Source organism: Lissotriton helveticus, chromosome 3_1, assembly GCF_964261635.1.
Source record: "Lissotriton helveticus chromosome 3_1, aLisHel1.1, whole genome shotgun sequence".
Lineage (NCBI taxonomy): Eukaryota > Metazoa > Chordata > Amphibia > Caudata > Salamandridae > Lissotriton > Lissotriton helveticus.
Window position 1 is genome coordinate 1,458,873,641 of NC_136061.1, and position 25,300 is coordinate 1,458,898,940.

The window sequence follows — 25,300 nt, forward strand, 5'->3', positions numbered from 1 at the left end:
ATTACGGGCCAATTATGGAGTGGCTATCACAAAATTGACGGTCTCCATAGATCGCTGGCTCACCCTGCCGCTTTCTATGGCCGGCAGGGCATCCCTAATTAAAATGGTTATCCTTCCCCGATTCCTTTACCTCTTTACCAACATTCCCTATTTCCCGGGCACCTTTTTCTTAAGACGCTAAAAATGGAGATACGCAGGCTTTTTTGGGGAGGCAAGAACGCACGGCTACAATGGTCCATTCTTACCTTGCCCTACGACAAAGGAGGATTCGATGTCCCGAACTACGAGGAATATTACCAGTGCGCTCAGGCACATTTTGCCTACCACTGGATGGCCCCTACGCCTTACATGCCACATATTGCGGTCGAGGACTGGATAGTGCACCCCCTCCCACTCTCAGGATTACTTCACTGCCCGGAATCATCCATCACCACGCCGAACACTTCCGTTTCATGCACGATGGATGCATGGCGTCGTATGGCCAAGAGCTTGTTGTGCCTGCTACCTTATTCACCGAAGTTGCCACTTACCTATCATCCGAACCTCACTCTATTGCGGGAACAGGGATTCCGTACCCTTTGTGCTAAACTACACATCTCCTGCTGGGGGAACTTGTTTGTTAATGGTAAGTTTAAAACGGCGGACCTGTTTTTCGCGACGCACGGCCGCACTCCTCTGGATCTTTTTTATTACATCCGGTTACGGGCGGGAATGCGGGACATACTCCCCAACGTCCCTGACGAACATGAGGTTTTACCTCCGCTTCATTTACTGGTAAGCTCCCGGGATGGGGCGCATTTGGTGTCTGGCCTTTACCGTCAGCTCAGAGATGCTGCACCGATACCGGAATCCAAAGCTCGGGCGCGCTGGGCCACAGAGTTGGCTGCTGACATCACTGATGAGCAGTGGCTATACTGCTGTGCGCTCACCTCCCGCTTATCTGCTAGTAGCAGATTCAAAATTATACATTATAAATTCCTACAACGGATGTACTATACACCGGTGCGCAAACTTAGATTTGGTCTGGCGTAGGACGACCGATGCGTGCGTTGCCGCGCCGACCATGCGGATGTTTTGCATTTGGCGTGGGAATGCCCGCAGGTGGCCCTTTATTGGCAACAAGTGACGGATGCCCTTACAGACATGATGAGCACTACGGTGCCTATGGACCCCTTGGTGACGCTTCTCGGATACACACAGCAGATCCCTAGCTCTAGCCGGAAATTTGTTGATACTGCGCTGCTTGTAGCCAAGAGGTGTGTGGCCTGTCGGTGGGGCCGTGGCAGGGCGCCCAAATTCAAGGATTGGCTGGTGGACTTGACCTACTGTCAGGACCAGCACAATACTTTCGCCGACTTATTACCTACGTCCTGTAAACCTAGAGACATTTGGGGTCCCCTGGTGTGCTATATGCTCCAAAGATCGGTTGAGGTGGATATACCTGTGGAGGACCTACACCCCTAGAATGGGCCTTCTCCCTTGCTACAGCATTCACATGTCACCGTGGTCAGAGTGGGACGTACTTTGCCCCCTGCAGATGAGCTGGAATGGTCAGCTTTCCATGCCGCTGCCCCTATACCCACTATTGAGGGCCCCCACTCCTGGTGGCGAGTGTTCCCCCCCACCCCCCCACCCCTAAGTTGGACCTTGGTTCCCATACACCACATTCTGCACAACCCCAAATTCTTCTTCCATCCTAACGCATTGCATACAAGCCACAGCACGTGCCATTACCCTCGGATTTGCTAGTAGACTGTTCAGAGCACGGCGTCACGACTACTAAGAGCCACACTGTACTACCTACCTAGACTGCCTCACTGATTTGACATTGTTTCTTTTTTCAAGGGAGAATGAAATGCCTCTTGTTTTCTTCCATGTTGGGGAATTTTTATCACTGTCCTGTCACTGAATGTTAACGTTGATAACACTGTTCTGCTGCTGCTCATCCTCCAGGGACCCCGCAACACCGGCTGTGTAACTACCATCACTCGTGCATATACTATGCCACCGGGCCTCAGGGATGCCGGCTACAAGGCTGTGTTATAATTACCATACCACGCTGCCGGCCTCCGGGTTGTGGGCACGCAAAGCTGTGTACTCTGCCTTGTCTTATACAATAAAGCAGTGTTGAACTCAAAAAAAAAAAAAGATGGGATGCATGATCTGCTAGGCCCGTGCTGGGACGACTCCAGCTTTTATCCATTCTAAAATCATAGCTTACATCCTCAGTAGAGAACTGTGCTCCTCCTCCCAATCTCTCCTTTTAGTACCCCGGTTTAGGAAGATCAAATCGGGGGCACGAAGTTCTCTGTCCTCGCTCCGACCTTTTGGAACTCCCTTTCTCTTACCATCAGGTCAACCCTGACATACCCTGAGTTCCGAAGGTCGCTCAAAACTCTTCTTTTTTCACAGGCCTTTTCGTCTTAGCACCTACTTTTCTGCTGCCCTGGGTTGCATCCCCTAGCGCCAAGAAACTGCCTGGTAATCGTGCGCTCAATAAATACTTTTGAATTCAAATTTAAATTCAAATCTTTCTTGACATCTTGAAGACCCTAGTGCTTCAAGATGGGTGTTTGTATTTTAGGAAAAGCTAAGGAAAGGAGGGATTTCCTTTTGTCATTTGAGAACAGTGGTGCATGCTGACAAAAGCTCAGTGTCCCATTTTGAGCTGAGAGATTTGCCTACCACATTTGGCACCATTAATTCTGCAAAAATGGCTGGCAGTGGGACCCTCACCTTTGTTTATGTAGCTTAACCGCTCATTGGGTCCCACATTGATTTTTCAAGCATCCTCTGCTTTGTTGCTTCGGAAAAACGTAGGGCCTGATTTAGATCTTGACTGGACTGCTATGCTGCTGAGGGAATCCCGCCTGCCCTATTTAGAAGTGTGCTGGCTGAATCTCCGTCCGTGTGGACAGAGTGTACACCATCATTTATGCGTCTCACTGCTTGTAAAGCGGTTGACTCCTATGCTGAATAATAGTACTCCATCGCTGTCATGGCAGAGAGGTTGCGCCAAACCTATATTGATTACAAAGTTGTACTGGCGGTGTCCTAGAGTCAGTTTCCCGAGTGAGGGATTCTGTTGTGGGATGCAGTGAACAGTGTACCATTAATCTGGCCATTGAATAGATGCCAGTATAACACACCTGATGAAACTTGACTAATTACTTTCATCGGCATACCATCCTCTCATACACTGCACCATGACATTTGAAAGGAGAAATTTGCTCACTGAAGTCAGGCCATTTAATTGCATTTCCCTATTGCTTTTCCCTTTCTTCATCTTTCATTTATTCCCTAATGATTGTTAAATTGGATTTCCTCATATTTATTTGGATAATGGCACTGAAGAGAAATCCACGTTTTACAGAGGGTGAATTGTCAGTCATAATGGATGAATTCATTAGAGTAGAGCCACACTTGTTTGGAGCTCAAGTACAAAATACAACCATATCTCAGAAAAGGCAAATGTGGGCCAGAATAGTTGACAGAGTGAATACTGTAGCAAACAACCTAAGCACACAGGAGGAAATTACGAAGAGGTAGAATGACATGCAGCAGGAGTGCGTTTCCTGGCCTCCAAGTGTCACCTGGAGGCCCAGAGGGCTGGTGGTGGTTCTCCCAGCCCACCATTACAACTCATTCCCTGGGAAGAGTAGGTCTTGCAGATCCTACACCCTGGAGGCTTGGCAGGAATCCCTGGTAGAGTGGACACTGGTAAGTTAAACCTTTCAATGTGTCACTAAACCTTAATGTCCTGGTTCCTTTTAAGTTAGCTGTTGCTAATGTCTTCAGCATGTTTTTTACATAGAAACCTAACTGTGTCAGTGACATCTTGTTTGTTTGAATGTATTGTGTTGTATTTAAGATAACAGGTTTCAATCTCTATTACGTTTCACATTATGTTATGGTGCGTGTAAGTGTATGTACAGCAAAAACAAATAACAAATATGTGAGTCATATAATAAATGTCTGTTCTCTTTTTAGTGCAGATTTTCACTAGGTTTGTTCAACTTACAACTTTGCAAGTGTTGTGAATGTTTCATCGAAATAACTACAACTACCATGAGGCCTTGTTTCTGTTTTGTGAAAATAATATTGCAATGTAATTTTGCTCATTCTCCCTTTTTCTATCATATCATATAGTGTCATTTATTGATCAATATCTATTCAATGCTCTCTTTTGAACGGTTGTGTTGAAGTTTTTGTAAGCCCTGATGTTCATTTCATGTAACAGAATTGATGTCATTAGTTTCACAAATCAAAATGTGTTGCCCTAAACATTTTAAGGTGTGTTATATGCTGAATATGAGTGGTATATGTAAAAGAGTTACTCTGCTCTGTTTATATGATGACTAATGGAAGCAAACAAACCTCTGTAGCAAGATTTCACCACCCAGAGGCACCCGTGCCAGAAGGCAAACGTCAGAGGGGGGGATGAGTGCAGTCATCACTGCGCTAGAAAGTGCTACTCTCTGTCTCCCACAACACAGGAAAGAAACAAACCTCTTTCACAGGACTTCACTACCCAGAGGCACCCGTGTGAGGAGGCGATTGCCAGAGGAGGAGGGTGAACGCTTTGTCATCAGGGCACCAGAAAGTGCTGTGCTTTCTCCCACAACACAAGCAAACAAACCTGTGTTTCAGGACTTCAGCACCCAGAGGCACCCGCATGAGGAGGGGGAATGCCAGAGGAGGAGGGGGAACGCTCTGTCATCAGGGCACCAGAAAGTGCTGCGCTCTCTCCTGCAGCTGGAAGTAAACAAACCTGTGTTGGGGGACTTCACCACCCAGAGGCACCAGCGCCAGCAGGAGAATACCAGAGGAGAGGGAGCAGCACTGTCATCAGGGTGCTGGAAAGGGCTGTGCTCTCTCCTGCAACATGGGACGTGCACGGGACGTGCACGGAACGCACCCAGGCAAAGCCCAGGCCAAGGACGGGCCCATCCGTGCCAGTAAATACCCGGAAGAGGTTGGGCTGGGCCAACCCCCTTGGTCTGGTCCCTTGAGGCAGCTCTTGGGTCCCAAACTTATTGGCTCATTACTGAATTGTCCAGGTGAGATCAGGTAACCTTAGGGATTATGGCAAAAAGGAAACTTAACATGACAGAGGGTGCCACTACTAGCCCTCTTGAAAAATTCATAATGGGGGCCATCTGAATTCTAAACAATGAGCTAGATCATACTGAGGCTAAACTCGAAGCAACCTTAAAAGCAGCTGCCATAATTACAGAGTCGACTGCACCTGTGGTATTAGTAGCAACCACAAAGGTGGGCACACTACCAGATAAAGATCCCAGAACAGCCAAGTCTGTGTGAAGCATCTTCTATACTGCCCCCAAAAAAGTATTATCCCCGGGGACCTGTGCAGCATCCCCCTAAAAAAAGAAACCGAAGCAAAAGGGCCCAGGAACGGATCATTCCAAGCTCCCTTTCCCGCAAATGGGTATCAAGAGTGGAAAACGATGGGTTGGGACAACAGATAAAAAGAGTGTGTCCACTGGGGAAGCAAAAGGAGGACTTGAATCTGTGGTAACAACTTACAGGGATATCAAGGATACATTGGTCGCTATGGAACAGAGGATTTCCACCATGAATTCATTGTCTATATAACTGACCTCAGTTGTGACTCTGCTACAGTCCTGTAGAAGAGCCTTGGACCAGATTATGAAGGGAGCTGAATGTAACAAAGTTGTCCCAAGCCGAAGAGGCCCATAGGTGAAGAGAAGGGGTGAAGCAGATGAGGGACCTAAGAGAAGGGATACCAGATCTAATTCAGGGCCTTGGAATCATAGGCTCGATGTAAACATTAATTCAACCATTAAAAGTGTTCCAGTGTATAAGCATTAGGAGGAAATGGGAAATAGAACACCTCCCCCCAGGACTATGGACCTGCAACCTGATTGTGTATCGTATGTGGTTGCCCTTGTTGGTGTTCCCCCAATTTCCAGAGCGAAGGATGAAACCTGGAATGAACTAAAAATCAAAGTAGTTCATTGGACAGGGGCAAGGGCTAGATTGAAGGGGGTTAGTGGGTTGTTCAATTTTATAATAATGGTTAGATGGGTGAGCTGGGTGGTTAGAAGAGAGACATCTATCCCAGGTAAATGCGTGATTGTGAACTTTCACAACCCTGCTCTAGCTGAGAGGGTATTACATGCATGGAGGTCAACTGAATTGATGTCAAACAATATCTCCTCTGTCTCCCTTGGATTTTTTTATAGACCTAAAGAGTCAGCTCCTGCCCCCCTGAAGTCCTGGATGCTACTTATGAACAAGAGTTCGACTCAGGGGGAGCACAGCTAGAGACCCTTAGCACACCAAAGTAACCATACAGAGTGGGAAACAAGTTTGAATGCTTATCAGGGATGAAGGATAGGATTGACTTGACCCTGAACTAGGAAGCTCTATACACATGAGAAATCAGGATAGTAGTTAAACGTCTGTGGCAATGACCCCTATGAAACACTATGTGACTACTATCAGAACTCTTAAGCTCTTTGCCCACCATGACGTGAAGGAAATCGCAGGTTTTAGCGAAGGCCCACATGCATCTACACACCCAGGAGTGGGGCTCATATCATGGAAAGTGGAAGGGCTCAAAAACAAGATTAATGTTCCCGATTGGCACAGATTGATGTCTGGTGCCCATATCCTTTGCTTAGTGGAATCATGGGAGATGATAGCTCACCCTATCAATGGATTTATGGGTTTCTTTACCCCGGCTAAACCTTCAGTTATGGGGAGAGCCAAGGTGTGTCTAGTAGCCAATATTCTGAACACCATATCCTGGAAAATCTTAAAATGCATGAATGAATCTCTTTACGTTCATCTATTGGTATGTGAGGTTGGTGAGCCATAGAATATTCTCCTAAGTATTTTTTATAATAATTGCTTTGACAGCTCGAGAACCCAAGCAGTGATGGACCAGGAGCTAGCCATCCAGACAGCGACATCCTCACATTATAAACCTGTGTGCATTATTTGGGAAGGAGATTTTAATATACATCATTGTTCATTTTTAGATAAGCCATTTGTACAGTTATAGATGCACAAGGTGAGGCTCTTGCTCATTTTAAACATGATACTTATGGAACAACTCTGAATAGTTAAATGGTGAAATTTAGCCTTAGGATCCAAAATAGTAAGCTGAATGAGAGCAAAGGTCTAGCAGCTACATTCCTTAGAAATAACTATGAGTCAACCATTGGTTATAACATGGCCAGTTATCAAAGGCTTTGAAACCACCCTTTCGAGGTGTAGCGGTTATGCATTATTAGAGGTCAGGGTGACCCTAGCCAAGAAAAGTAACATCTCACTAAAGCTGGGATTTGATCCAATCCTGCCAACGACTAATGGGTACTCTATCAAATGGGAGAAAGTAGACTATTCAGCTTTTCTCCTATCTATTTTGCAGCATACTATGCCTGAGATGAAGATATGCCTAGATTTGGAGGCTGACCTTCTACAGATAGTTTCATTCTTTTCAGCCATTACTCTACGTATTAAACAGGCTTGAGTCATAGGCTAAAATCGTCACATGCTTGAGTGAGGGGCTGGTTTGACTCAGAGTGTACGACAGCTAGAAATCAGTAGCACATAGCTCTACAGCAGCAAACAAGGGATCTGATATCAATTAGGTTGGCGCTCGTGCACTGTAAACAGAAAATCGCCTTGAGAAAGAAATGCTTTATAGAAGCAGCCCTGGAGGATTTGTTACAGACCAGTGCCCTTCAGGATAGGTGATTCCTTTGGAAGGTGATTATTAATAACTATTTCAGGGTTCCCCTAAACCCTCAATTGAGGTGCAAATTGCAGAGGAGGCTTGGGTATATCATTTTTTCTGTTATCTATGATAACTAACCTGCCATTAGCATGGAACAAGTGACACAAAGAAGTGCAGGAGTCCAAGACACCCAAAGGACAAACATTTTACAGCACACTCTCCAGCCTGTTAGATTGCATGAGATCAAAAGGGCCCTGGATGAAAGCAGTAAAGGGAAGGCCCCAGGCCCAGACAGTATCCTCTGGACATGTATTGGGAGCAACAAGACCAGTGGACCCTGCTTCTCACACATGTCTGTAATGCCAGTGAAGCGACAAGCCCCCCCACATCATGGAAATTCATCGATCTATAAAAATAGGCAATAAATCCCTACCACAAAATAACCAGCCCATATTACTGCTGGATGCCACTGAAAAAGGTATGAGGCATATATTACTCAATAGATTTGAAGACTGAGCATCCACTAGCCATATAATAATTGACGCTCAATTTGGGTTAAAGAAAGGGATGAGAACAGCCAACCAATGTTTGAATCTAAGTATCATCATTGGGAAATGTACGGTGGCTTGTGGCTAATAAGGGATTGCTATATCTATCCTTCATGGATCTATCAGCAGCTTTTCTGACTGCTTCTCACACTCACAAAAATTGTAATGGATTTAGTGGTTGAGGCAGTAATTATTTCCTATGTTAGGCAATTTTATTTGGACGCTAATGGCCGTGTGCACTTTGAAAGGGATGGCGAATGTTTAGGCAGCTTTAACATCAGAAGAGGGGTTAGGCAGGGGTGTGTTCAGGCCCCCTTCCATTTTTCCCAATACACGAACTGGGTAGGATCAGTACAAAGCATGTCTGCTAGTGATTATGCCTGGGCGGTGAACTCAGCTATGCTCACGGAGTTTGCTGGAATTCCCACACTCCGCGTTATGTGTAGCTTGCGGAGTAACAAAAAACTCTGCTTTGCGCAGTGGAGTTCTTTTCCTCGCTCGCGTTCACCAACGTCAAGTTGGTGAGCGCGAGGGAGGAAAATCAACCTCCCAGTGAGATTTTTCCGCCTTCGCGATCGTCAACATCAAGTTGGCAAGCGCGAGCGTGAAAAATAAACATCCTGGCGAGATGTCTCAACGCGCAGTGGTCAGGATTCTCATTGCGAATGGTCGCGTATACTCACAACCACTCACGATGAGAAACTGCTTGTTCGCATAGAGAAAGCTGCAGCTCGAGTAAAAATTTACTCGAGCGGCAGAAAAGAGAAAGAAGGGACCACTTGCGCTGTGCAAGGTGCCGTTCGTAATGATTGCACAGTGCAGACAAGCATCCGCAATGTGCAATCACCGCGAACAGCATTTTTCTATGGAACTCCACCACTTGCAGAGCTCTACGTAGTGCAACAGTTTTTTTTGCGCTTCGCGTAGTGTAACTCCGTGAATGCCGCCCAGGGTTACTAGTGATACAGCGATGATTGGTTTACTCTGCCTTCCAATTTTACTGTATGCAAATGATTCTGTATTTATTGTCCGAACCGGGAGGGGGTTGCAGGGTCTAATTGATGACTATATTGCTTTTATGTCAGATTTGGACATGAAAGTAAATGGCACTAAGACATATACCATGACTTATATTAACAAAACCAGGGTAAAACCTGCCTTTTATGTGGAAGGGCACAAATTGAGTGAATCACATATCTTTTGCTACTCAGGGATATTTTTTGATAGTAAAAATGTTTAGTCCCCCATGATAGCGAATAGGTATGCGCAAATGGAGAAATCCATTAATGGATCTTTTCTTTTATAAAGAAGCTGAGTTTTAAGCCAATAAGGGAACTCCTCACTATATATGCAAGCAAGACTGTGGTGGTAGCCTCATATGGTATAGGGGTCTGGGGAATGGCCAATATACGGATCATCCAAAGGGTCAAAAATTCCTTCTTTAAACATACCCTAGCTCTTCCCCCAAGTTATATAGTGCATTCTGAATTAGGAGTCCCGTACATATCAGACATGATCAAGGTAGTTCCGATCATGCTTTGGAACTCAATTTATTCGTGAGAGGAACTGGGGCTTTACAAAATAATCCTTAGGGACAACATGAACTAAGACTGTGCAATAGAGATTCCGGGCTGAGACACGGAAAATCCCTATATCAGGAGATTGGCCAAGCAGATCTTTATAATAAACCAGATTCTTGTAGATCACAAACCAAAGGTAATCTGAAATACTGTGTCCAGAACAAGACTATGGGGGTGAGATGGGTTGGGTAAAAAGCAAAACAATCCATTCTCTCTTGTATGATGGCTCATTACGAGGGCTTGAAATCTTACCTGACCCTGGTAAAAGACGACCTTCAAAAGTATACATTGACCGGATTTAGGGCAAATCTGTTGCCTTTGATGGTCGGGTTCCCGATTAATTGTTACTCCATGTCAGAACGTGCCCTGTGCCCTGTGCCTGTGTGACAGAGAGTCAACTATAACAAATTTGCACATTGTATTTTTTTACCAATATTATGAAATTCCCAGGAAAACAATTGTATTCTATATTTAAAGCACATAATTTTAAACTGTGCATACCAGCTCTTTTATTTTTACAGCAATTAAATACTCTAGTTGTGCCTCATATTTATGGCAGGTATTAAAAATAAGGAAAAACCTACAGGTGGAAATTCCCTAAGTAAATCATATTCCTGTATGATAATTGTATGATTTTATTGTTATGGCGAATTTTTCATTGAATAATCTTATAGAATTTTAAGAGGGTTTTAATAACCAAAACGTTTTGTGATTTAATGAGTTCCTTTTGTATATATAAAAAACAATCTCTTACAGTGGATAAAATGTGATGATGATTGGTCACTTTTTCCACTCTTTTAATTGAAACATTTATATATATATATATATTCACTGAAAAAACAGAGGTTTCACAATCGTTATAGTTAGGAATTAGCATTTAAAAAACCTTTGAAATTCACTGAAAAAACCATAGGTTTCACATTTGTTATAGTTAGGAATTAGCATTTAAAAAACCTTTGAAATTCACTGAAAAAACCATAGGTTTCAAACCAGTTATAGTTAGCTGAACATTTTACTCATACAAAACCATTGAAATTCCCAGGTTATAGTTAGTTGGACTCACTATAACACGCGCGCCCGCAATCCACTGCTGATGATGTCACATATTACATCATTCATGACATGGTCAGTGACATCACTGATGACATCACTGATGACATCTCAAATGACATCACTGATGACATCACTGATGACATCTCAAATTACATCACTGATGACATCATCCAGTGAATGTGTGTTTCTGTCAAGTTAAAATTAGTTTTATATATTGAAGAATGAGTGGATGTATGAGTGTCTAGATGAAGGATTTAGTAGGTGCGTGACTGACTGTATGAGTGAGTGATTAAATGTGTCATACTGAATGCATTGGTTAGTGACTAAACTGTCTGAATGTGTGCATCAGTATGTTTGTTGTTGTGTAAGCTGCTGCATGTGTTGATCAGTAGCTATATGAGTGGCTATATGGGTTATTGATTGGTTGACCAAGTATTTGTATGTGAGGGTGAGTGTGTGTGTGGGTGGCTGGGAGGTGTGTGACTTTTTGCATAGATGTGTGAGCAGTTGATTTACTTGGTATATGAGTTCAAGAGTGCATGTGGAAAGAGCTGTATGGGTGGTTGACTGTGTGCATGGGTGTGTTGGTGAGTGGATGGATATCTCAGTGCTACATGTGCAAGTAATTACATATGTAAAACACAGTGCATGTGAGAATTGGCATATATAAATGACTAAACATGAGAGCCTGTGATTGCGTAAGTGACTGTATGGATTAATGTGTACTTGTATCAGTGATTGTAAAAGAGAGTAAGTATGTGTTAGTATATGTTTGAATAAGTAAGGTTTTGTGTGTATAACTGTATAGATGAGGAAATGGGAGTGTGATTGATTCTTTGCATGACTGACTAGGTGTGTGAGTAACTCCATGAATGAGTGGCAGTGTGTGAGTGTCTGTATAGGTGTATGAGTGCATATAATAGTGTTGTATTGATGAGTGACTGTATGTATGAGTGATTGTATGGGTGAATGAGTGGATGTGTGTGTAGACTTAGGAATCAGTAAGTGCGTATGTCGTAACTGGTATTGGTGTGTCAATGGTTACTGGAATGGTAGTCTGTAATTAACACTGGATGTATCAAAGGTTAGATTAGAGTGTGAGGAGGTGCATCGTATTATCACATGAATGATGTCATTAGTGATGTCATCAGTGATGTCATTTGAGATGTCATCAGTGATGCCATCAGTGATGTCATTTGAGATGTCATCAGTGATGTCATCAGTGATGTCACTGACCATGTCATGAATGATGTAATATGTGACATCATCAGCAGTGGATTGCGGGCGCGCGAGTTATAGTGAGTCCAACTCACTATAACGTGGGAATTTCAGTGGTTTTGTATGAGTAAAATGTTCAGCTAACTATAACTGGTGTGAAACCTATGTTTTTTTCAGGGAATTTCAAAGGTTTTTTAAATGCTAGTTCCTAACTATATTGAGTGTCAAACCTATGGTTTTTTCAGTGAATATATATATATATCTATATATTACCTACTGGCGGTCGCCAGTAGGTATATATAGTTAGGATTTTTTCTCTATGGGATTTTTGAAAATTCTATGTCTAATAACTTTGGCGTTTGTGGACGGAATTGGCTGAAATTTTCAGGAAAATGGAACATTTTGTTTCTGAGCAGCCCCTGAAAATTTTGGGGGGTTCGTCAAGGGGGGGCTGAGAAAAAAGGGGGGTCCCAAAACGTGTTTTTCCAATGTTAATTTCCATAGGGCGGTTGGCCTCACTTTTAGCCCGAACGGCTGAATGGATTTGCACGAAACTTGGCAAAATTGTAGGGACTGTTAGCCCGATGTGCCTTTGCTAGGTCTCAATATATGTGCTCCAGTGGATTTTGAGAAATTAACGTTTAAAAAAAGATATATATCTGTAAGCGCGCTCCGGGCAGCACTCCGGTTCGCGTACTTTACGCGTAACGGAACTTCGCGAAGCGAAGCTGATTGGCTCTCCGGTGTCTGTCAACATTCTAAACAGTCCGGAGCGGCCGCCATCTTGTCTCTCGGTAGGATCGAGAGACAAGAGGAGGCCAAAACAAAGGGGGAAATGACCATAAGGGGCATAGTAGATCCTCCCTGACCCCCTAGGTCTGATGTGGAGGCTTTAAAAGGGCCCCGCAGGGCAAAAAAAAAAATATATATTTTTGTTTTTTGCGTGGTGAGCGCCCGGTTCGCGAACCGGGAAGCGTACTGGGGAGCGTACTATGAGGAAAAAAGAATGATAGACTTTTAAAATATTGTATGTTTATTGATTGTTCGTTTTGTTGTTTTTTTTTTGTTTTTTTTTTATTTAAGTAGCAATATGTAGGTACCAATGCAGAGTCAAAAAATTAATAAGTCTGACTTTACATTATAATCAATTAGGTACTAGTTTATGAATTACATATAAAAATGATTAAAGTCTCGAACAATTTTTGATTATTAAATAATTTTATTTTTGTGATTCTTTTTCCAAATTTAACAGAACATTTAACAACAAATTGTCGGAAATGTCCTCATTTTCAATCAGCGAATCTACTGCATCTACACATTGAACTAATTCATGGTCCCGTGATTCATCCATGAAATCTGAGTCATCATTGTCCTCAATAACTTTTTCTGTGTTGTTCTCCAGAACAATTTTGAAGGAAATAATCTGCTCTCCTTCCATTTTCTTGCTGTAATTTGCATAAAAAATAAATATATCAGTAGAGATAGGGCACTGTTGGGTTTAAGTTCAGACAGGTACTTGTGAGTTTATAACAGAGAAGTTATCTATGGGCACTGTATGGTTTCAGGCGTGAAGTAGTACTATTAAAAAGTGCCTGTGAAGAAGTCTAAGTAATTTCATAATTATAGCACAGAAACCTAAATCAATCCATAATTATAATAAACAAGCCTTTCTCAATGTCTAACTCTTACAGAGGGACAGTATATAACTATCTGAAAATGTTTTCCCAAATTAATTTAAAGTGCATTACATAGTTCTCCTTTCAAATTTATAAAATAACATCTTACCTATTAAAAACAAGTTTAAGTTGTCAGTGAAAATGCACTTGCAATGTACTTCAGGAAGTAGTAGTCAAAATGGCTGTGTTTCTCTCTCTTTTTTTATATATATTCAGGTACATAACCAATCAAATGTCAGGTAATAAAAGTAGAAAATGAAAGTAACATTTTCATTGGTTGTCAATTCCAACACTTCAGATGTGTTTTGTGAAGTAATTTACCTCAGGGTATTTAGAGAGGTCTACAGGCTAAATGGCTAAATGGAATTTCAATCAAATTTGTGAAAATGGTAGGGATTGGTATGTAGTATGAGCTAATCTATATTTGGTGAGAGTGTCTCCAGTCGTTTTTCTGTAAATTACTTTCCCACCTTTTTTGATGGTGCGCTTCCTGGGGAGCGCCCCGGTACGCGAACTGGCGAGCGCCCCGGTACGCGAACCTTAAGCGTTACGGGAGTCCACCATTTTGTGTTTTGGTCGACTTAAGATACAAGATGGAGGGCAAATAATGTTCAGAATGGGTAGAAGGGGGCACGGTAGACTTATCTTAACCCCCTATGTTTTCTGAGGGTGGCTGAGGAGGCTTATATGTGCGAAAAAAAACATTTTTTTAAAAAATTTCGTGAGGTTAGCTTCCGGTTCGCGTACCGGGTAGCGCCCCAGGGAGCATACTTTGTTGAAAATTAGTGAAAAAAGTTAGAGAAAAATAATAATTGTGAGTGATCAGATGTAGGGTAGCTCTGAGAAGAGCTTTTGGGTTTATGGTACATTTAGGTACTTATAAGTAGGTACCAATGCACAGTCTTAAATTCAGAATGAAAACTCTGTTGCCCTCATCTGAGAAGTGAACTCCATCTCCTCTGTAGATATCTTGCATGTAGTAACGCAAGTTATTGTTGTACATGGAGCCCATTCCATGGTCTCTCATGTAAGCTGAAACAGATTTGTTTACATGCTTCCTCGACTTCTCAATTTGTGGACAAAATTGGTTCGACCACCTCCATTTCTGTCTTTGGCATATATTTGAATATACCAAGGCAGTCTGAGGAAAAAGTGCCATTAATTGCTCAAAGGTGTCCTTTAAAAGCATTTCCAGACCTACCCCAGTCAAAGTGCCCAAATCATTACCTCCACAGTGCACAATTAACAGGTCAGGTTTTGGCAAATGCATAAAGGTTTTCACCAATGGTATCAATTGGTGACATTTTAATCCTCTGTGGCCAAACCACTTAATTTCCACATCTTGTAAATTGAGGTTAGGTAAATTTCTGTTCTCAGCATACCTCTGAGCCCAATAGATGTAACTATGTCCAACAATCCAGACAGAAAACATGGTGAGAGAAGGTTCTCCTGCAGTCAGATGAAGTGTGGCAATGAAATGGCAGTTGAAAAAATAAGAGTTTAAAATGAAAAAAACTGTGGAGTTTCTGTGTTAATGAAGCAGTAACAGTGATTGGTGGATTTTGATTGCTGAAAACAGAAAGTTAGGGTGCATGGATGAGTTCTTTGAAAGATGTATTTTGAGTGGTCAAGAAAAAATCATTAAATGAAAGAATGCACTGGATATGCAGGTGCACTGAGAGTTCGGAGTTCAATTGCAACATTGTTGTGTGAACTTGCAAACACCAGAGGTCTTCCAAGAGGTGGTTGCTATGCAAAAAAAGCAGAGAGGGCAGAGGGGGGAAGGGTTTTGATTTGAAAAAAAGTGAGGGAAAAGTTTTGATTGGGTGACATGAGAGATATGTGTGAAGAATTACAGCATTTCTGTGCTTTTGATAGCTGCAGACTCTGGAGTGCATACCTTTTGCTCTGCTGAAGACAAATTGGTGTGTTTCTGAGACTGATTTGAAAATCAAAGTATTTGCTAAGGTGAGAAAAGATTTCTTTAATTTAGATAGAGAATAGTGTGCTTTAAGGAGAAAATTATGAAGAAAGTTGTGTTTTTCAAATGTTGATTTGTCTCAAGTGTTTTACAAATAGATTTTGTTTCTTTGAGAAATTGTAATTGGAGAAAATGTGAAGTATTAGTACTGACAGGGTTTTTTTGTGCACACGAGCTGTGGAGTGTTTTCAAATTATGACTTGAAAATCGTTTTTGAGGAAAGGAATGGTTTTAAAATTTATGACAAGGACATAATGGTGTATGCTTCTTTATAAGGCAATTGAGTGTCTCTGATGTTATTTTTCCCATTTTAATGTAAGACCTTTCCCTGCGGAGCAAATTGCTTGTAAATATGCTCCCACCTGTGCATGGCAAATTTAGATTTTGAATGTTTGCGTTACATAGCCATGTTAAAAGTGACCCAAACATGCTGCAAAGGCAATCAAAACACGCTTTTATGTGTCTTAAGGACATTTTAAGTCATTTCCCCATGTGGAGTGTTTTCAAATTATGATTTGAAAATCGTTTTTGGGGAAAAGGAATGGTTTTAAAATTTATGACAAGGACATAATGGTGTATGCTTCTTTATAAGGCAATTGAGTGTCTCTGATGTTATTTTTCCCATTTTAATGTAAGACCTTTCCCTGTGGAGCAAATTGCTTGTAAATATGCTCCCACCTGTGCATGGCAAATTTAGATTTTGAATGTTTGCGTTACATAGCCATGTTAAAAGTGACCCAAACATGCTGCAAAGGCAATCAAAAAACGCTTTCATGTGTCTTAAGGACATTTTAAGTCATTTCCCCATGTGGAGTGTTTTCAAATTATGATTTGAAAATCGTTTTTGGGGAAAAGGAATGGTTTTAAAATTTATGACAAGGACATAATGGTGTATGCTTCTTTATAAGGCATTTCAGTGTCTCTGATGTTATTTTTCCCATATTAAATTAAAAGACCTTTCCTCGTGGAGCAAATTCCTTGTAAATATGCTCCCACCTGTGCATGGTAAATTTAGATTTTGACTGTTTGAGTTACATAGCCATGTTAAAAGTGACCCAAAAAAGTTGCAAAGGCTTTAAAAAAACACTTTCATGTGTCTTAAGGACATTTTAATTTTGTGAAGTAACAAGGGCCCCCTGGTAAACGCGTTGACTGACATACAACAGCCACAGCAACAATAGATAGGACATGTATCACTGTCCTTCTAATGTTTTTTTAATTTATGTTTTTTAATACAAAAGTATATCATTTTCTATCATCAATTTATCATAACTGTATAACTACATTGTAAAAATGTATCCTTGTTTTTATTAAAACACACTATTTTTGATATCATTATTTTTGTTTGTGTTATGGTTTAAGTTCTCTATTTTTGGTAATGGTGCAGTTGAATACATAGCTGGTGTTTTGTTAGACAGATAGCCTGGGTGTTTACCTTCACATTTTAAGGACATTTTAAGTCATTTCCCCGTGGGCAGTGTTTTCAAATTATGACTTGAAAATCGTTTTTGAGGTAAAGGAATGTTTTTAAAATTTATGTGCGCCATATGCCCCCAAATTTCTTTTTCAGGGGTGCAGCAGGGTGTTCTTGAGACACCCCTGCACCCTTGGAAAAATTCCTAATTTGCGATGAGCTAATTGCTAATCGCAAATTGCACCTTCATTCCTATGGACCTCCTGGCCCATGGAAATGAATGGGTAATTTGCAATTAGCAATTTGCTCATCGCAAATTAGGAATGGTAAAGAATCGCTATTTATTCCTTAAAATTCACTATTTAGGAAATGCTAAATAGTTTGATGATACATATGGCGGTTCATCTCTAACAAGATAAGAAGCTTAGGGATACATTTATGATGACTGGCGCAATGAAGGGGACATCACTTACTTCATTGGTAGACCTTTACATGTATTATGTCCTCTGTATTCTTCATCAAGCGTAACTTTGATCTGCAATCCTGAGTAGGCCTCACCTTAAACAAACCTCTGGATAGGCCACACCTTATCGTCATCCTGAATTAATCATTTAAAATGCTAGGGACAGATTTATGATAGGTGTATGCCTCTTTTGCGCCACTGTGCGTCACTTTTGTGATGCAGCGGCAGTGCAAAAGATTTGCTATGAGGTGACAAAATTACAAATTGATGCATTTAGGCAGATGTGTCATGGTGTAAAAAACACCGTGCCACATGAAACTGATGCAGCAGTGATGCAAAAGATGCACCATGTTGCAAGACAGGCCTCACTTGGGGCCATACGCATCAAGCTAATTAGCATTCGCAAAGGCCAAAATTCTGCAAATTTCGGCCTTTGCGAATGCTAATTAGACAAATGGTATGTATCAAACAAGTTTGATGCAAAATAAGGAATAGCAAAATTTGCTATTCATTATTTTGCGATTGCACTTAAGGATTTGCAAATTTTGCAATTCCTTAAATGCAATGTATCAAACAAAAAATATGCAAAAAATGCCATTAAGGATTTGCAAATTACCACCAACTTCTAGTTGGGGGTAATTTGCGAATTCTTTTCAAAAAGCTTTTTTTCCAAAAAACAAAAGGTGCCATATGACGCCCATACATGCCCTTTGGTCATGTAAGTGCGCCATATGCCCCCAAATTTCTTTTTCAGGGGTGCAGCAGGGTGTTCTTGAGACACCCCTGCACCCTTGGAAAAAATCCTAATTTAAGATGAGCTAATTGCTAATCGCAAATTGCACCTTCATTCCTATGGGCCTCCTGTATTCTTCATCAAGCGTAACTGCAATCCTGAGTAGGCCTCACCTTAAACAAACCTCTGGATAGGCCACACCTTATCGTCATCCTGAATTAATCATTTAAAATGCTAGGGACAGATTTATGATAGGTGTATGCCTCTTTTGCGCCACTGTGCGTCACTTTTGTGATGCAGTGGCGGTGGAAAAGATTTGCTATGAGGCGACAAAATTACAAATTGATGCATTTAGGCAGATGTGTCATGGTGTAAAAAAACCGTGCCACATGAAACCGATGCAGCAGTGATGCAAAAGATGCACCATGTTGCAAGACAGGCCTCACTTCATCTCCAACAAGATAAGAAGCTTAGGGATAGATTTATGATGACTGGTGCATCCCCACGGATGTGCCAGTCATCCTGCGCCGCTGTTCCGCCACCCATGACGCATCTGTGATGTTTTCACTCAATGTAAATGCGGCACACCATGGGTGGCAGAGCAGCGGTGCACATTAACTGGTGCATCCCTGGGAATGCGTCAGTTAACATAAATCTGCCACTTTACATTTAAGTATGAGCAGGGGACACAGAGTTGGTGAGGCTTATCCAAGGTTAAGAAGAGATGAGTCCTGTTCACTGAAAACTTGGACATAGGCCTTACCTCCTCAGCATCGCAGGTCATGGCTAAATAATAGCTGCAAAATGTTACTCTTTATAAACAATTTTACTATTATAGTCTCTGAGATTTGTGCCTTACTCTGCAACATCTCATTGTTGTTATCTTTGTTTAAAGATAAAGACAACATCAACATGAGAGACAATCAGCAATCAGTTGATTTCGACCTCATCATTGAACTCGTAATTGAAACATCAGTGGATGTTGATCCCTTGGATGATTTAAATCCTGAGGATGAAGGAGAACGTGATGAGGATGCAGATTTGTCAGAATTGTATGACATAGGATGGGAAGCTGACGTGCTTGAGCCTATGGAACTATAAACATTTATTTAAAAAATTTATAATAAATAAAAAGTAAAAATGTAAACCGTTTAATTTAAAAATAAAGACACCTTCAAAAACAGGTTATGTGTAGTGTCTTCAATAAAATATTAAAATATGCTCATAAAATTAGATCAGATTCACATATAAAACAGCACAGGTAAAATGAATATAAATTCCATTTCTTTTCTGCTATTTCTGTATTCTAAATTTGGCAAGCACTAAAAAATCTTCTATGTAAAAATGTCAAGTAGTGTTTTAAGTTTTTGATTACTGTTATTGATTTACTGTTGGGTAATAGTGGTTAATAACATTTGTTAATACATTTTACCACAGATTCAACTGCAGATCATTTCAAGATTTCAGTATGCCAACCAAAGAAAGACTGAGAAAGGCTGCAAAACGTCAAAGACAGCAGGTCAATGAAAAAAAGCAGCAGTTCTCTAACAAAAAGATTTGTCAAGTCACCAAGAAAGCACCGGGTAAGAGTACAAAAACATTCATAAGAAATATCTGTAGTAAAAAAAATATTACTACAGAAAATGTTTCAGTCCAGAAAAAGAGAAGCAATTCAAACGGAAAGGAAAGGCCAATGAAAAATGTTACTGCTAGAGCAAGAGATAACTCTGTGCATGATAGTAGAAGGAAACAACAGTTTAGGGACATTCGTAAACGAATGTTCCGCAACAGGATAATTGGCAATTTGTTAAAAAATATTAAGAAAGGTCAACAGAAAGTGGTTTTTTATAAGAGAAAAAAAATAGTTGAGAAAGTTATTGATCAGGCATTTGAAATTAAACGTAAGTTATTTATTTTGATAATCAATAGAATTAGGAAGCTAAACAAGGCAATTTATGATTTCAAAAGAAATAGTAGATGGAAGAGAATAGTTAATCGTAGTAATTTTTGTGAAGTTTTTTCTGGAGAATGGATGCATAGTTCAAGCTGTGAGGCATTTTTTAATGAGGAGAGTTATTTCCAGGATAATGATTTGGTGCATGCACTTGACACCAGTGGTCGAGCTTATGAAGTGAAAGATGGTTGTCCAGTTGAAAAAGAAAAACTTGTGACAACAGAGGCAGAAGAGGTGTTAGGTAATGAGGTTTTAGGAAGACGTCCTAAGGGTCCTGTGTATACCTGGAAGTGTAGTAGTATTTGCAGTGTGCGACAGGATTCCATCAATTTGCTTTGTGATTTTGTACGGTCATTTAATAAGAAAAGTTTGAAGCAGAAAATGAAGTTGTTGCAAGAATTAGATCCTTGCAGAGTGAGAGAAGTGACAGGTTTGCATGGTCATTCACTGGCTTGTCTTTCCAGGAGAGTATGCCAGAGTGTTTTTCATCATTTCAGGATGCTAGCAGTGCATCATAATGAAGTGAGGAAATTAGTTAGAATGTTGTATTATGCTAAGAGTCCAGCAATTATGCTTAAACAATTATGCGCTGCTCTTTTGCATGGTTCTGAAATAGATGTGAAGAATATATGTGAAGAAATTGAGTTTTGTTACTTTGGAAGTAAAGAGGAGAATGTTGAAATTGACCAAGAAGAAGCGGGTAATGTGGAAGATAGTGTACATGTTTCCAGTACAGATAATTTCCAGAGGGAAATTGCGACGTTTCAGGTGAAATCAAGTGAGAGGCCGAATTTCACTTGTGTGTGTTGTCGACGCACTTATTATAAGAATCAGACTAAGTTAGTGGATTTATATGCAAAAAGTGAAAGGGAAAATAATAGTGAATGGAAGGATTTCACAACATACTTGATGGTAGAAAATTGTTTTGATTTGGGATTGGATCAACGTGTGTGTACTTATTGTTGTAACAAATTAAATCAAAATCAGATGCCTGCTAGAGCAGTTCATAATAATCTGGAATTGGTTGAGATTCCTTCTGAATTGAAGGATTTAAATACTTATGAATCTATTTTGATTCAAAGTATCCATCCCTTTCAGGCTATTGTAAGAATGGAGCCAAAGACAGGGAAATTGCCTCCATCAGATTTACAGAGAGGATTAAAGGGAAGAGTTGTTTATTTGCCTCTAGATTTGAAGAAAAACATTAACACAATTGGAGTAGAAAAAGTGGAAGAGGAACCTCTGGTTATCTTAGTTAATGGGGTTCCGACAAAGAATAAGAAAATATGGCAAGATTTAGTGGATGTTAGGAAAGTTAAAAAGGCAACATTGTATTTGAAAAAAAATAATAAATACTATAAGAATGTATATGTTGCAGAAGAGGAAGTAAGTGAGGAAGAGGATAGCGATGTGTGTGCTGGTCAAATTGAGAAAGTAGAACCCTCTACTAGTGAAGAAATATATGAACATTATAGTGTTCATCCTTTGCATTCCAAGGAAGTCATGGGGAATGCTATTGAGTTGTTTCAAATGAAACAAGCCAAAGGGAGTCCCATTAGTGTTTGGGAGGAAAGTTTGGAAGCTCGGTGTTTCCCACAGTTTTTTCCAACAGGTCAGGGAGGAAGATATGATGAGCGACCTCATCAAATTCCTGCTTCTGAATACCGGACTTTGCGATTGTATGCAGGAGATGCTAGGTTTCGACAATGCATTCCCTATTTGTTTCATCTCCTGTTTGAAAGCGATCTGTCTGGACTGTCATATGCAGTGAAACACATCTTGAAAAGTGGTATACACATGCAAAACATCTCGGCAAGTGACTTTATGGATATAGTCAATGTCCAAGACAGTATTTTGGATTCTCACCTGATTAATCTCATGGCGTGTCAGCGTGGTACTAATGAGTACTGGTACCGTCGTCATGGTGATTTAAAATGTATGCTGAGGAACTTAGGAACTCCCACATGGTTCCTCACTCTGAGCTGTGCCGAGTATGGCTGGGAAGACTTACTTGAATTTCTACGAGAGGCAAATGGAAACATCGAAAACATCGAATTCAAGACACCCGGAGAACTGTGCTCTTTGGATCCAGTCAATGTATGCAGGTACTTCAATCATAGATTTGAAGCTATGATGTCTTTCATTATGAATAAGAAGAATCCACCTATTGGAGAGGTGTTGGATTTCTTCTGGAGAAAGGAGTACCAAGCAAGAGGTGCTCCTCATATACATATGTTGCTGTGGATCAAGGATGCACCTAAATTTGGAACGGATCCAGAAGACTCAGTGATGAGTTTCATACAACAGTATTCTATGTGTGCTGTTCCAAATGCAAAGGAGAAGAAAAGCCTAAGAGAAAAAGTTCTACGTTTCCAAAGCCATCGATGTGGAAAATACTGTCGTCGTAAATTCCGAAACAAGGACAAGTTCTACACCAAATGTCGTTTCGGCTTTCCACGACCGGTGATTTCTAAAGGAAGAGTAAACAGTTTGATGTCTTCGCTGTGACATAATGTGATGAAGAAATCACCTAAAAACACATACAATTTGAAGAGGAACGAAGAGTCTAAGTACATCAACGACTACAACCCGGTGATTTTGTCCATGTGGAATGCTAACATGGATATACAGTTTGTGGCTGATAACTGTATGGCTGTGGCTCGGTATGTGACATCTTACATCACCAAAAAAGAGAAGACAGAATTGAAGGATATGTGGGAGGACATTTCCCATGAAAAGAGCCTCAGCAAGAAGTTGTACAGTTTCAGTCTGAAGATGTTGTCGCATCGAGAAATCGGAGCTTACGAATGTTCTGACCGGTTGTCTTCAGCAAGTCTCTATGCCAAGTCCAGGAGTATCGTTTGGGCGAGTCTTGGTCTTGCTGCAACGCGTAATCGAGTTCTGAAACCTGTGCGGGAAATTGAGTATTTGGCGGAAAAGGAGCCAAACAGTACCGACATTTTGAAGACCAACATGTTGGATACATATTATCCAAATCGAAGCAGTCACCTCGAGAATGTTAGTCTGTATGAGGTTCTTCAAAATTACATATTCAAGAGGAACATCAAAGAAGATACTGAGAAAGGAGTGTATGCTGTAATAGGAAGTGAGGGATGTCTGGTCAAGCAAAGAAAATGCCACTTGGTAAACCATCGAAAATTGAGTGGCGAATCTCCTGAAAAAAAGGAGTTTTTCTATTTAGCACTTTTGCAACTTTTCAAGCCTTGGCGTGCAGAAGAGGAACTGCTTGGAGATTTCCTCTGTTACGAAGACTCTTTCAATGCTGCCAAGGAGACCATAGAATGTCCTGCTTTTCCCAAATATGTAGAAATGTTGAATGTGGAAATTGAGCAGGAAGCAACGATTGCAGCCGAGATTGCCAGAGACAGTTCTCAGGACAGTCAGAGTTCTGCTTCATTGAGTCAGGATCCACTAGGAGGACCTGTTATCGAAAATGAAGCTGCCACTGCTATGAATGAAGTGGAAAGAGCCATGGCACATGCTCAGGAGGATGCGGTTAACTTAGAAGAGTTGGAAAGACAACTCAACGTTGAGCAGAGGAAAATATATGACGAAGTTACCATGCAAATTGATCATGGATTAAGTCATGACAAGAAAGAGTGCTCATGTACGTCGTTGAAGCCTGTCCGACTGTACGTGAGTGGAGAAGCGGGAACTGGAAAAAGTTTCCTTATTAAAGCAATTACATGTTATTTGCAGGAAAGGACAGAGTCATCGCTATCTTGTGTTGTCACCGCTCCAACTGGATTGGCAGCACATAACATTAAAGGGATTACTTTACATCGTTTACTGATGCTGCCAGTGGAGCATGACAACAAATTACAATATCACAAGCTATCTGGAGATGCTTGTTGTGAAGTTTCAAGAATCTTGAGGAAAATGAAACTTCTTATCATTGACGAAGTAAGCATGGTTTGTTATGTTATGTTATGTTATGTTAAGGGGATTTTGTATAGCGCACTGTCACCGGAGGTATCATGGCGCTGAAAGGGTGCTGAGGAAAAAGAGGGGATTAGCAGGATTGTGGGAAGAGCCAGGTTTTTAGTGATTTGCGAAATTGGAAGAGAGTGCCGGAGGTCCTAACTGGGAGAGGGAGAGAGTTCCAGAGTTTGGGGCCGAGGAAGGCGAATCTTCGAGCCCCAGATCTACAGAGTTTAAAGGGGGGAACCACCAAAAGATGTAAGTGAAGTGATCTAAGGTTACGTGAAGGACAGTAGGGTCGGATAAGGGATTTCAGAAAAGCGGGGCAAGAACCAGAGAGAGACTTAAAGATAAGACAGCCAACCTTAAAGGCGGCCCTTAGGCTGACCGGGAGCCAATGTAGTTTGACAAGGAGGGGTTTGGCGGACTGCCACTTCGGGTTTCCAATGTCATGCTTGCCTTTGTGCATTTGCGAATGCAAGAAGTTCTCAAAACAGACTATGATGTGTTATTTGGTGGCAAATACATCATTGTTTTCGGAGATCTTCTGCAGCTGACACCAGTGAAAGGGCAACCTGTGTTCAAAATGCTCACGCATGAAGATACCAGGAAGTGCCTAGGGAGCATTGGCAACGTCAATGTATGGTTAAACTTCAATTATGCTGAACTGCATGAAAATATGCGTCAGGCGAAGGATGAAGTTTACAAGACTATTCTACAAGATGTTAGAATTGGAAAAGTGACCGAGCATGGGAAAGAAGCTTTACATGCACGATTACTGTCAAATTTATATCCAGAACAAGATGTTGTGCCTGAGAATATTTTTCAGAAAATTACTGAGAAGAAATCTGGAATATGTTTGATGCCAACTCTTGCAGAATGTGCCAAATTCAACAACAAAATGTTGCATTTAGAAAAGCAAGAGATTGTGAAACTGGAAGCTATTGACAGAGTAGAGCATATGGGATCAACAATTATTTTGTCTGAGAATTTGAAAACAAAATTGGAT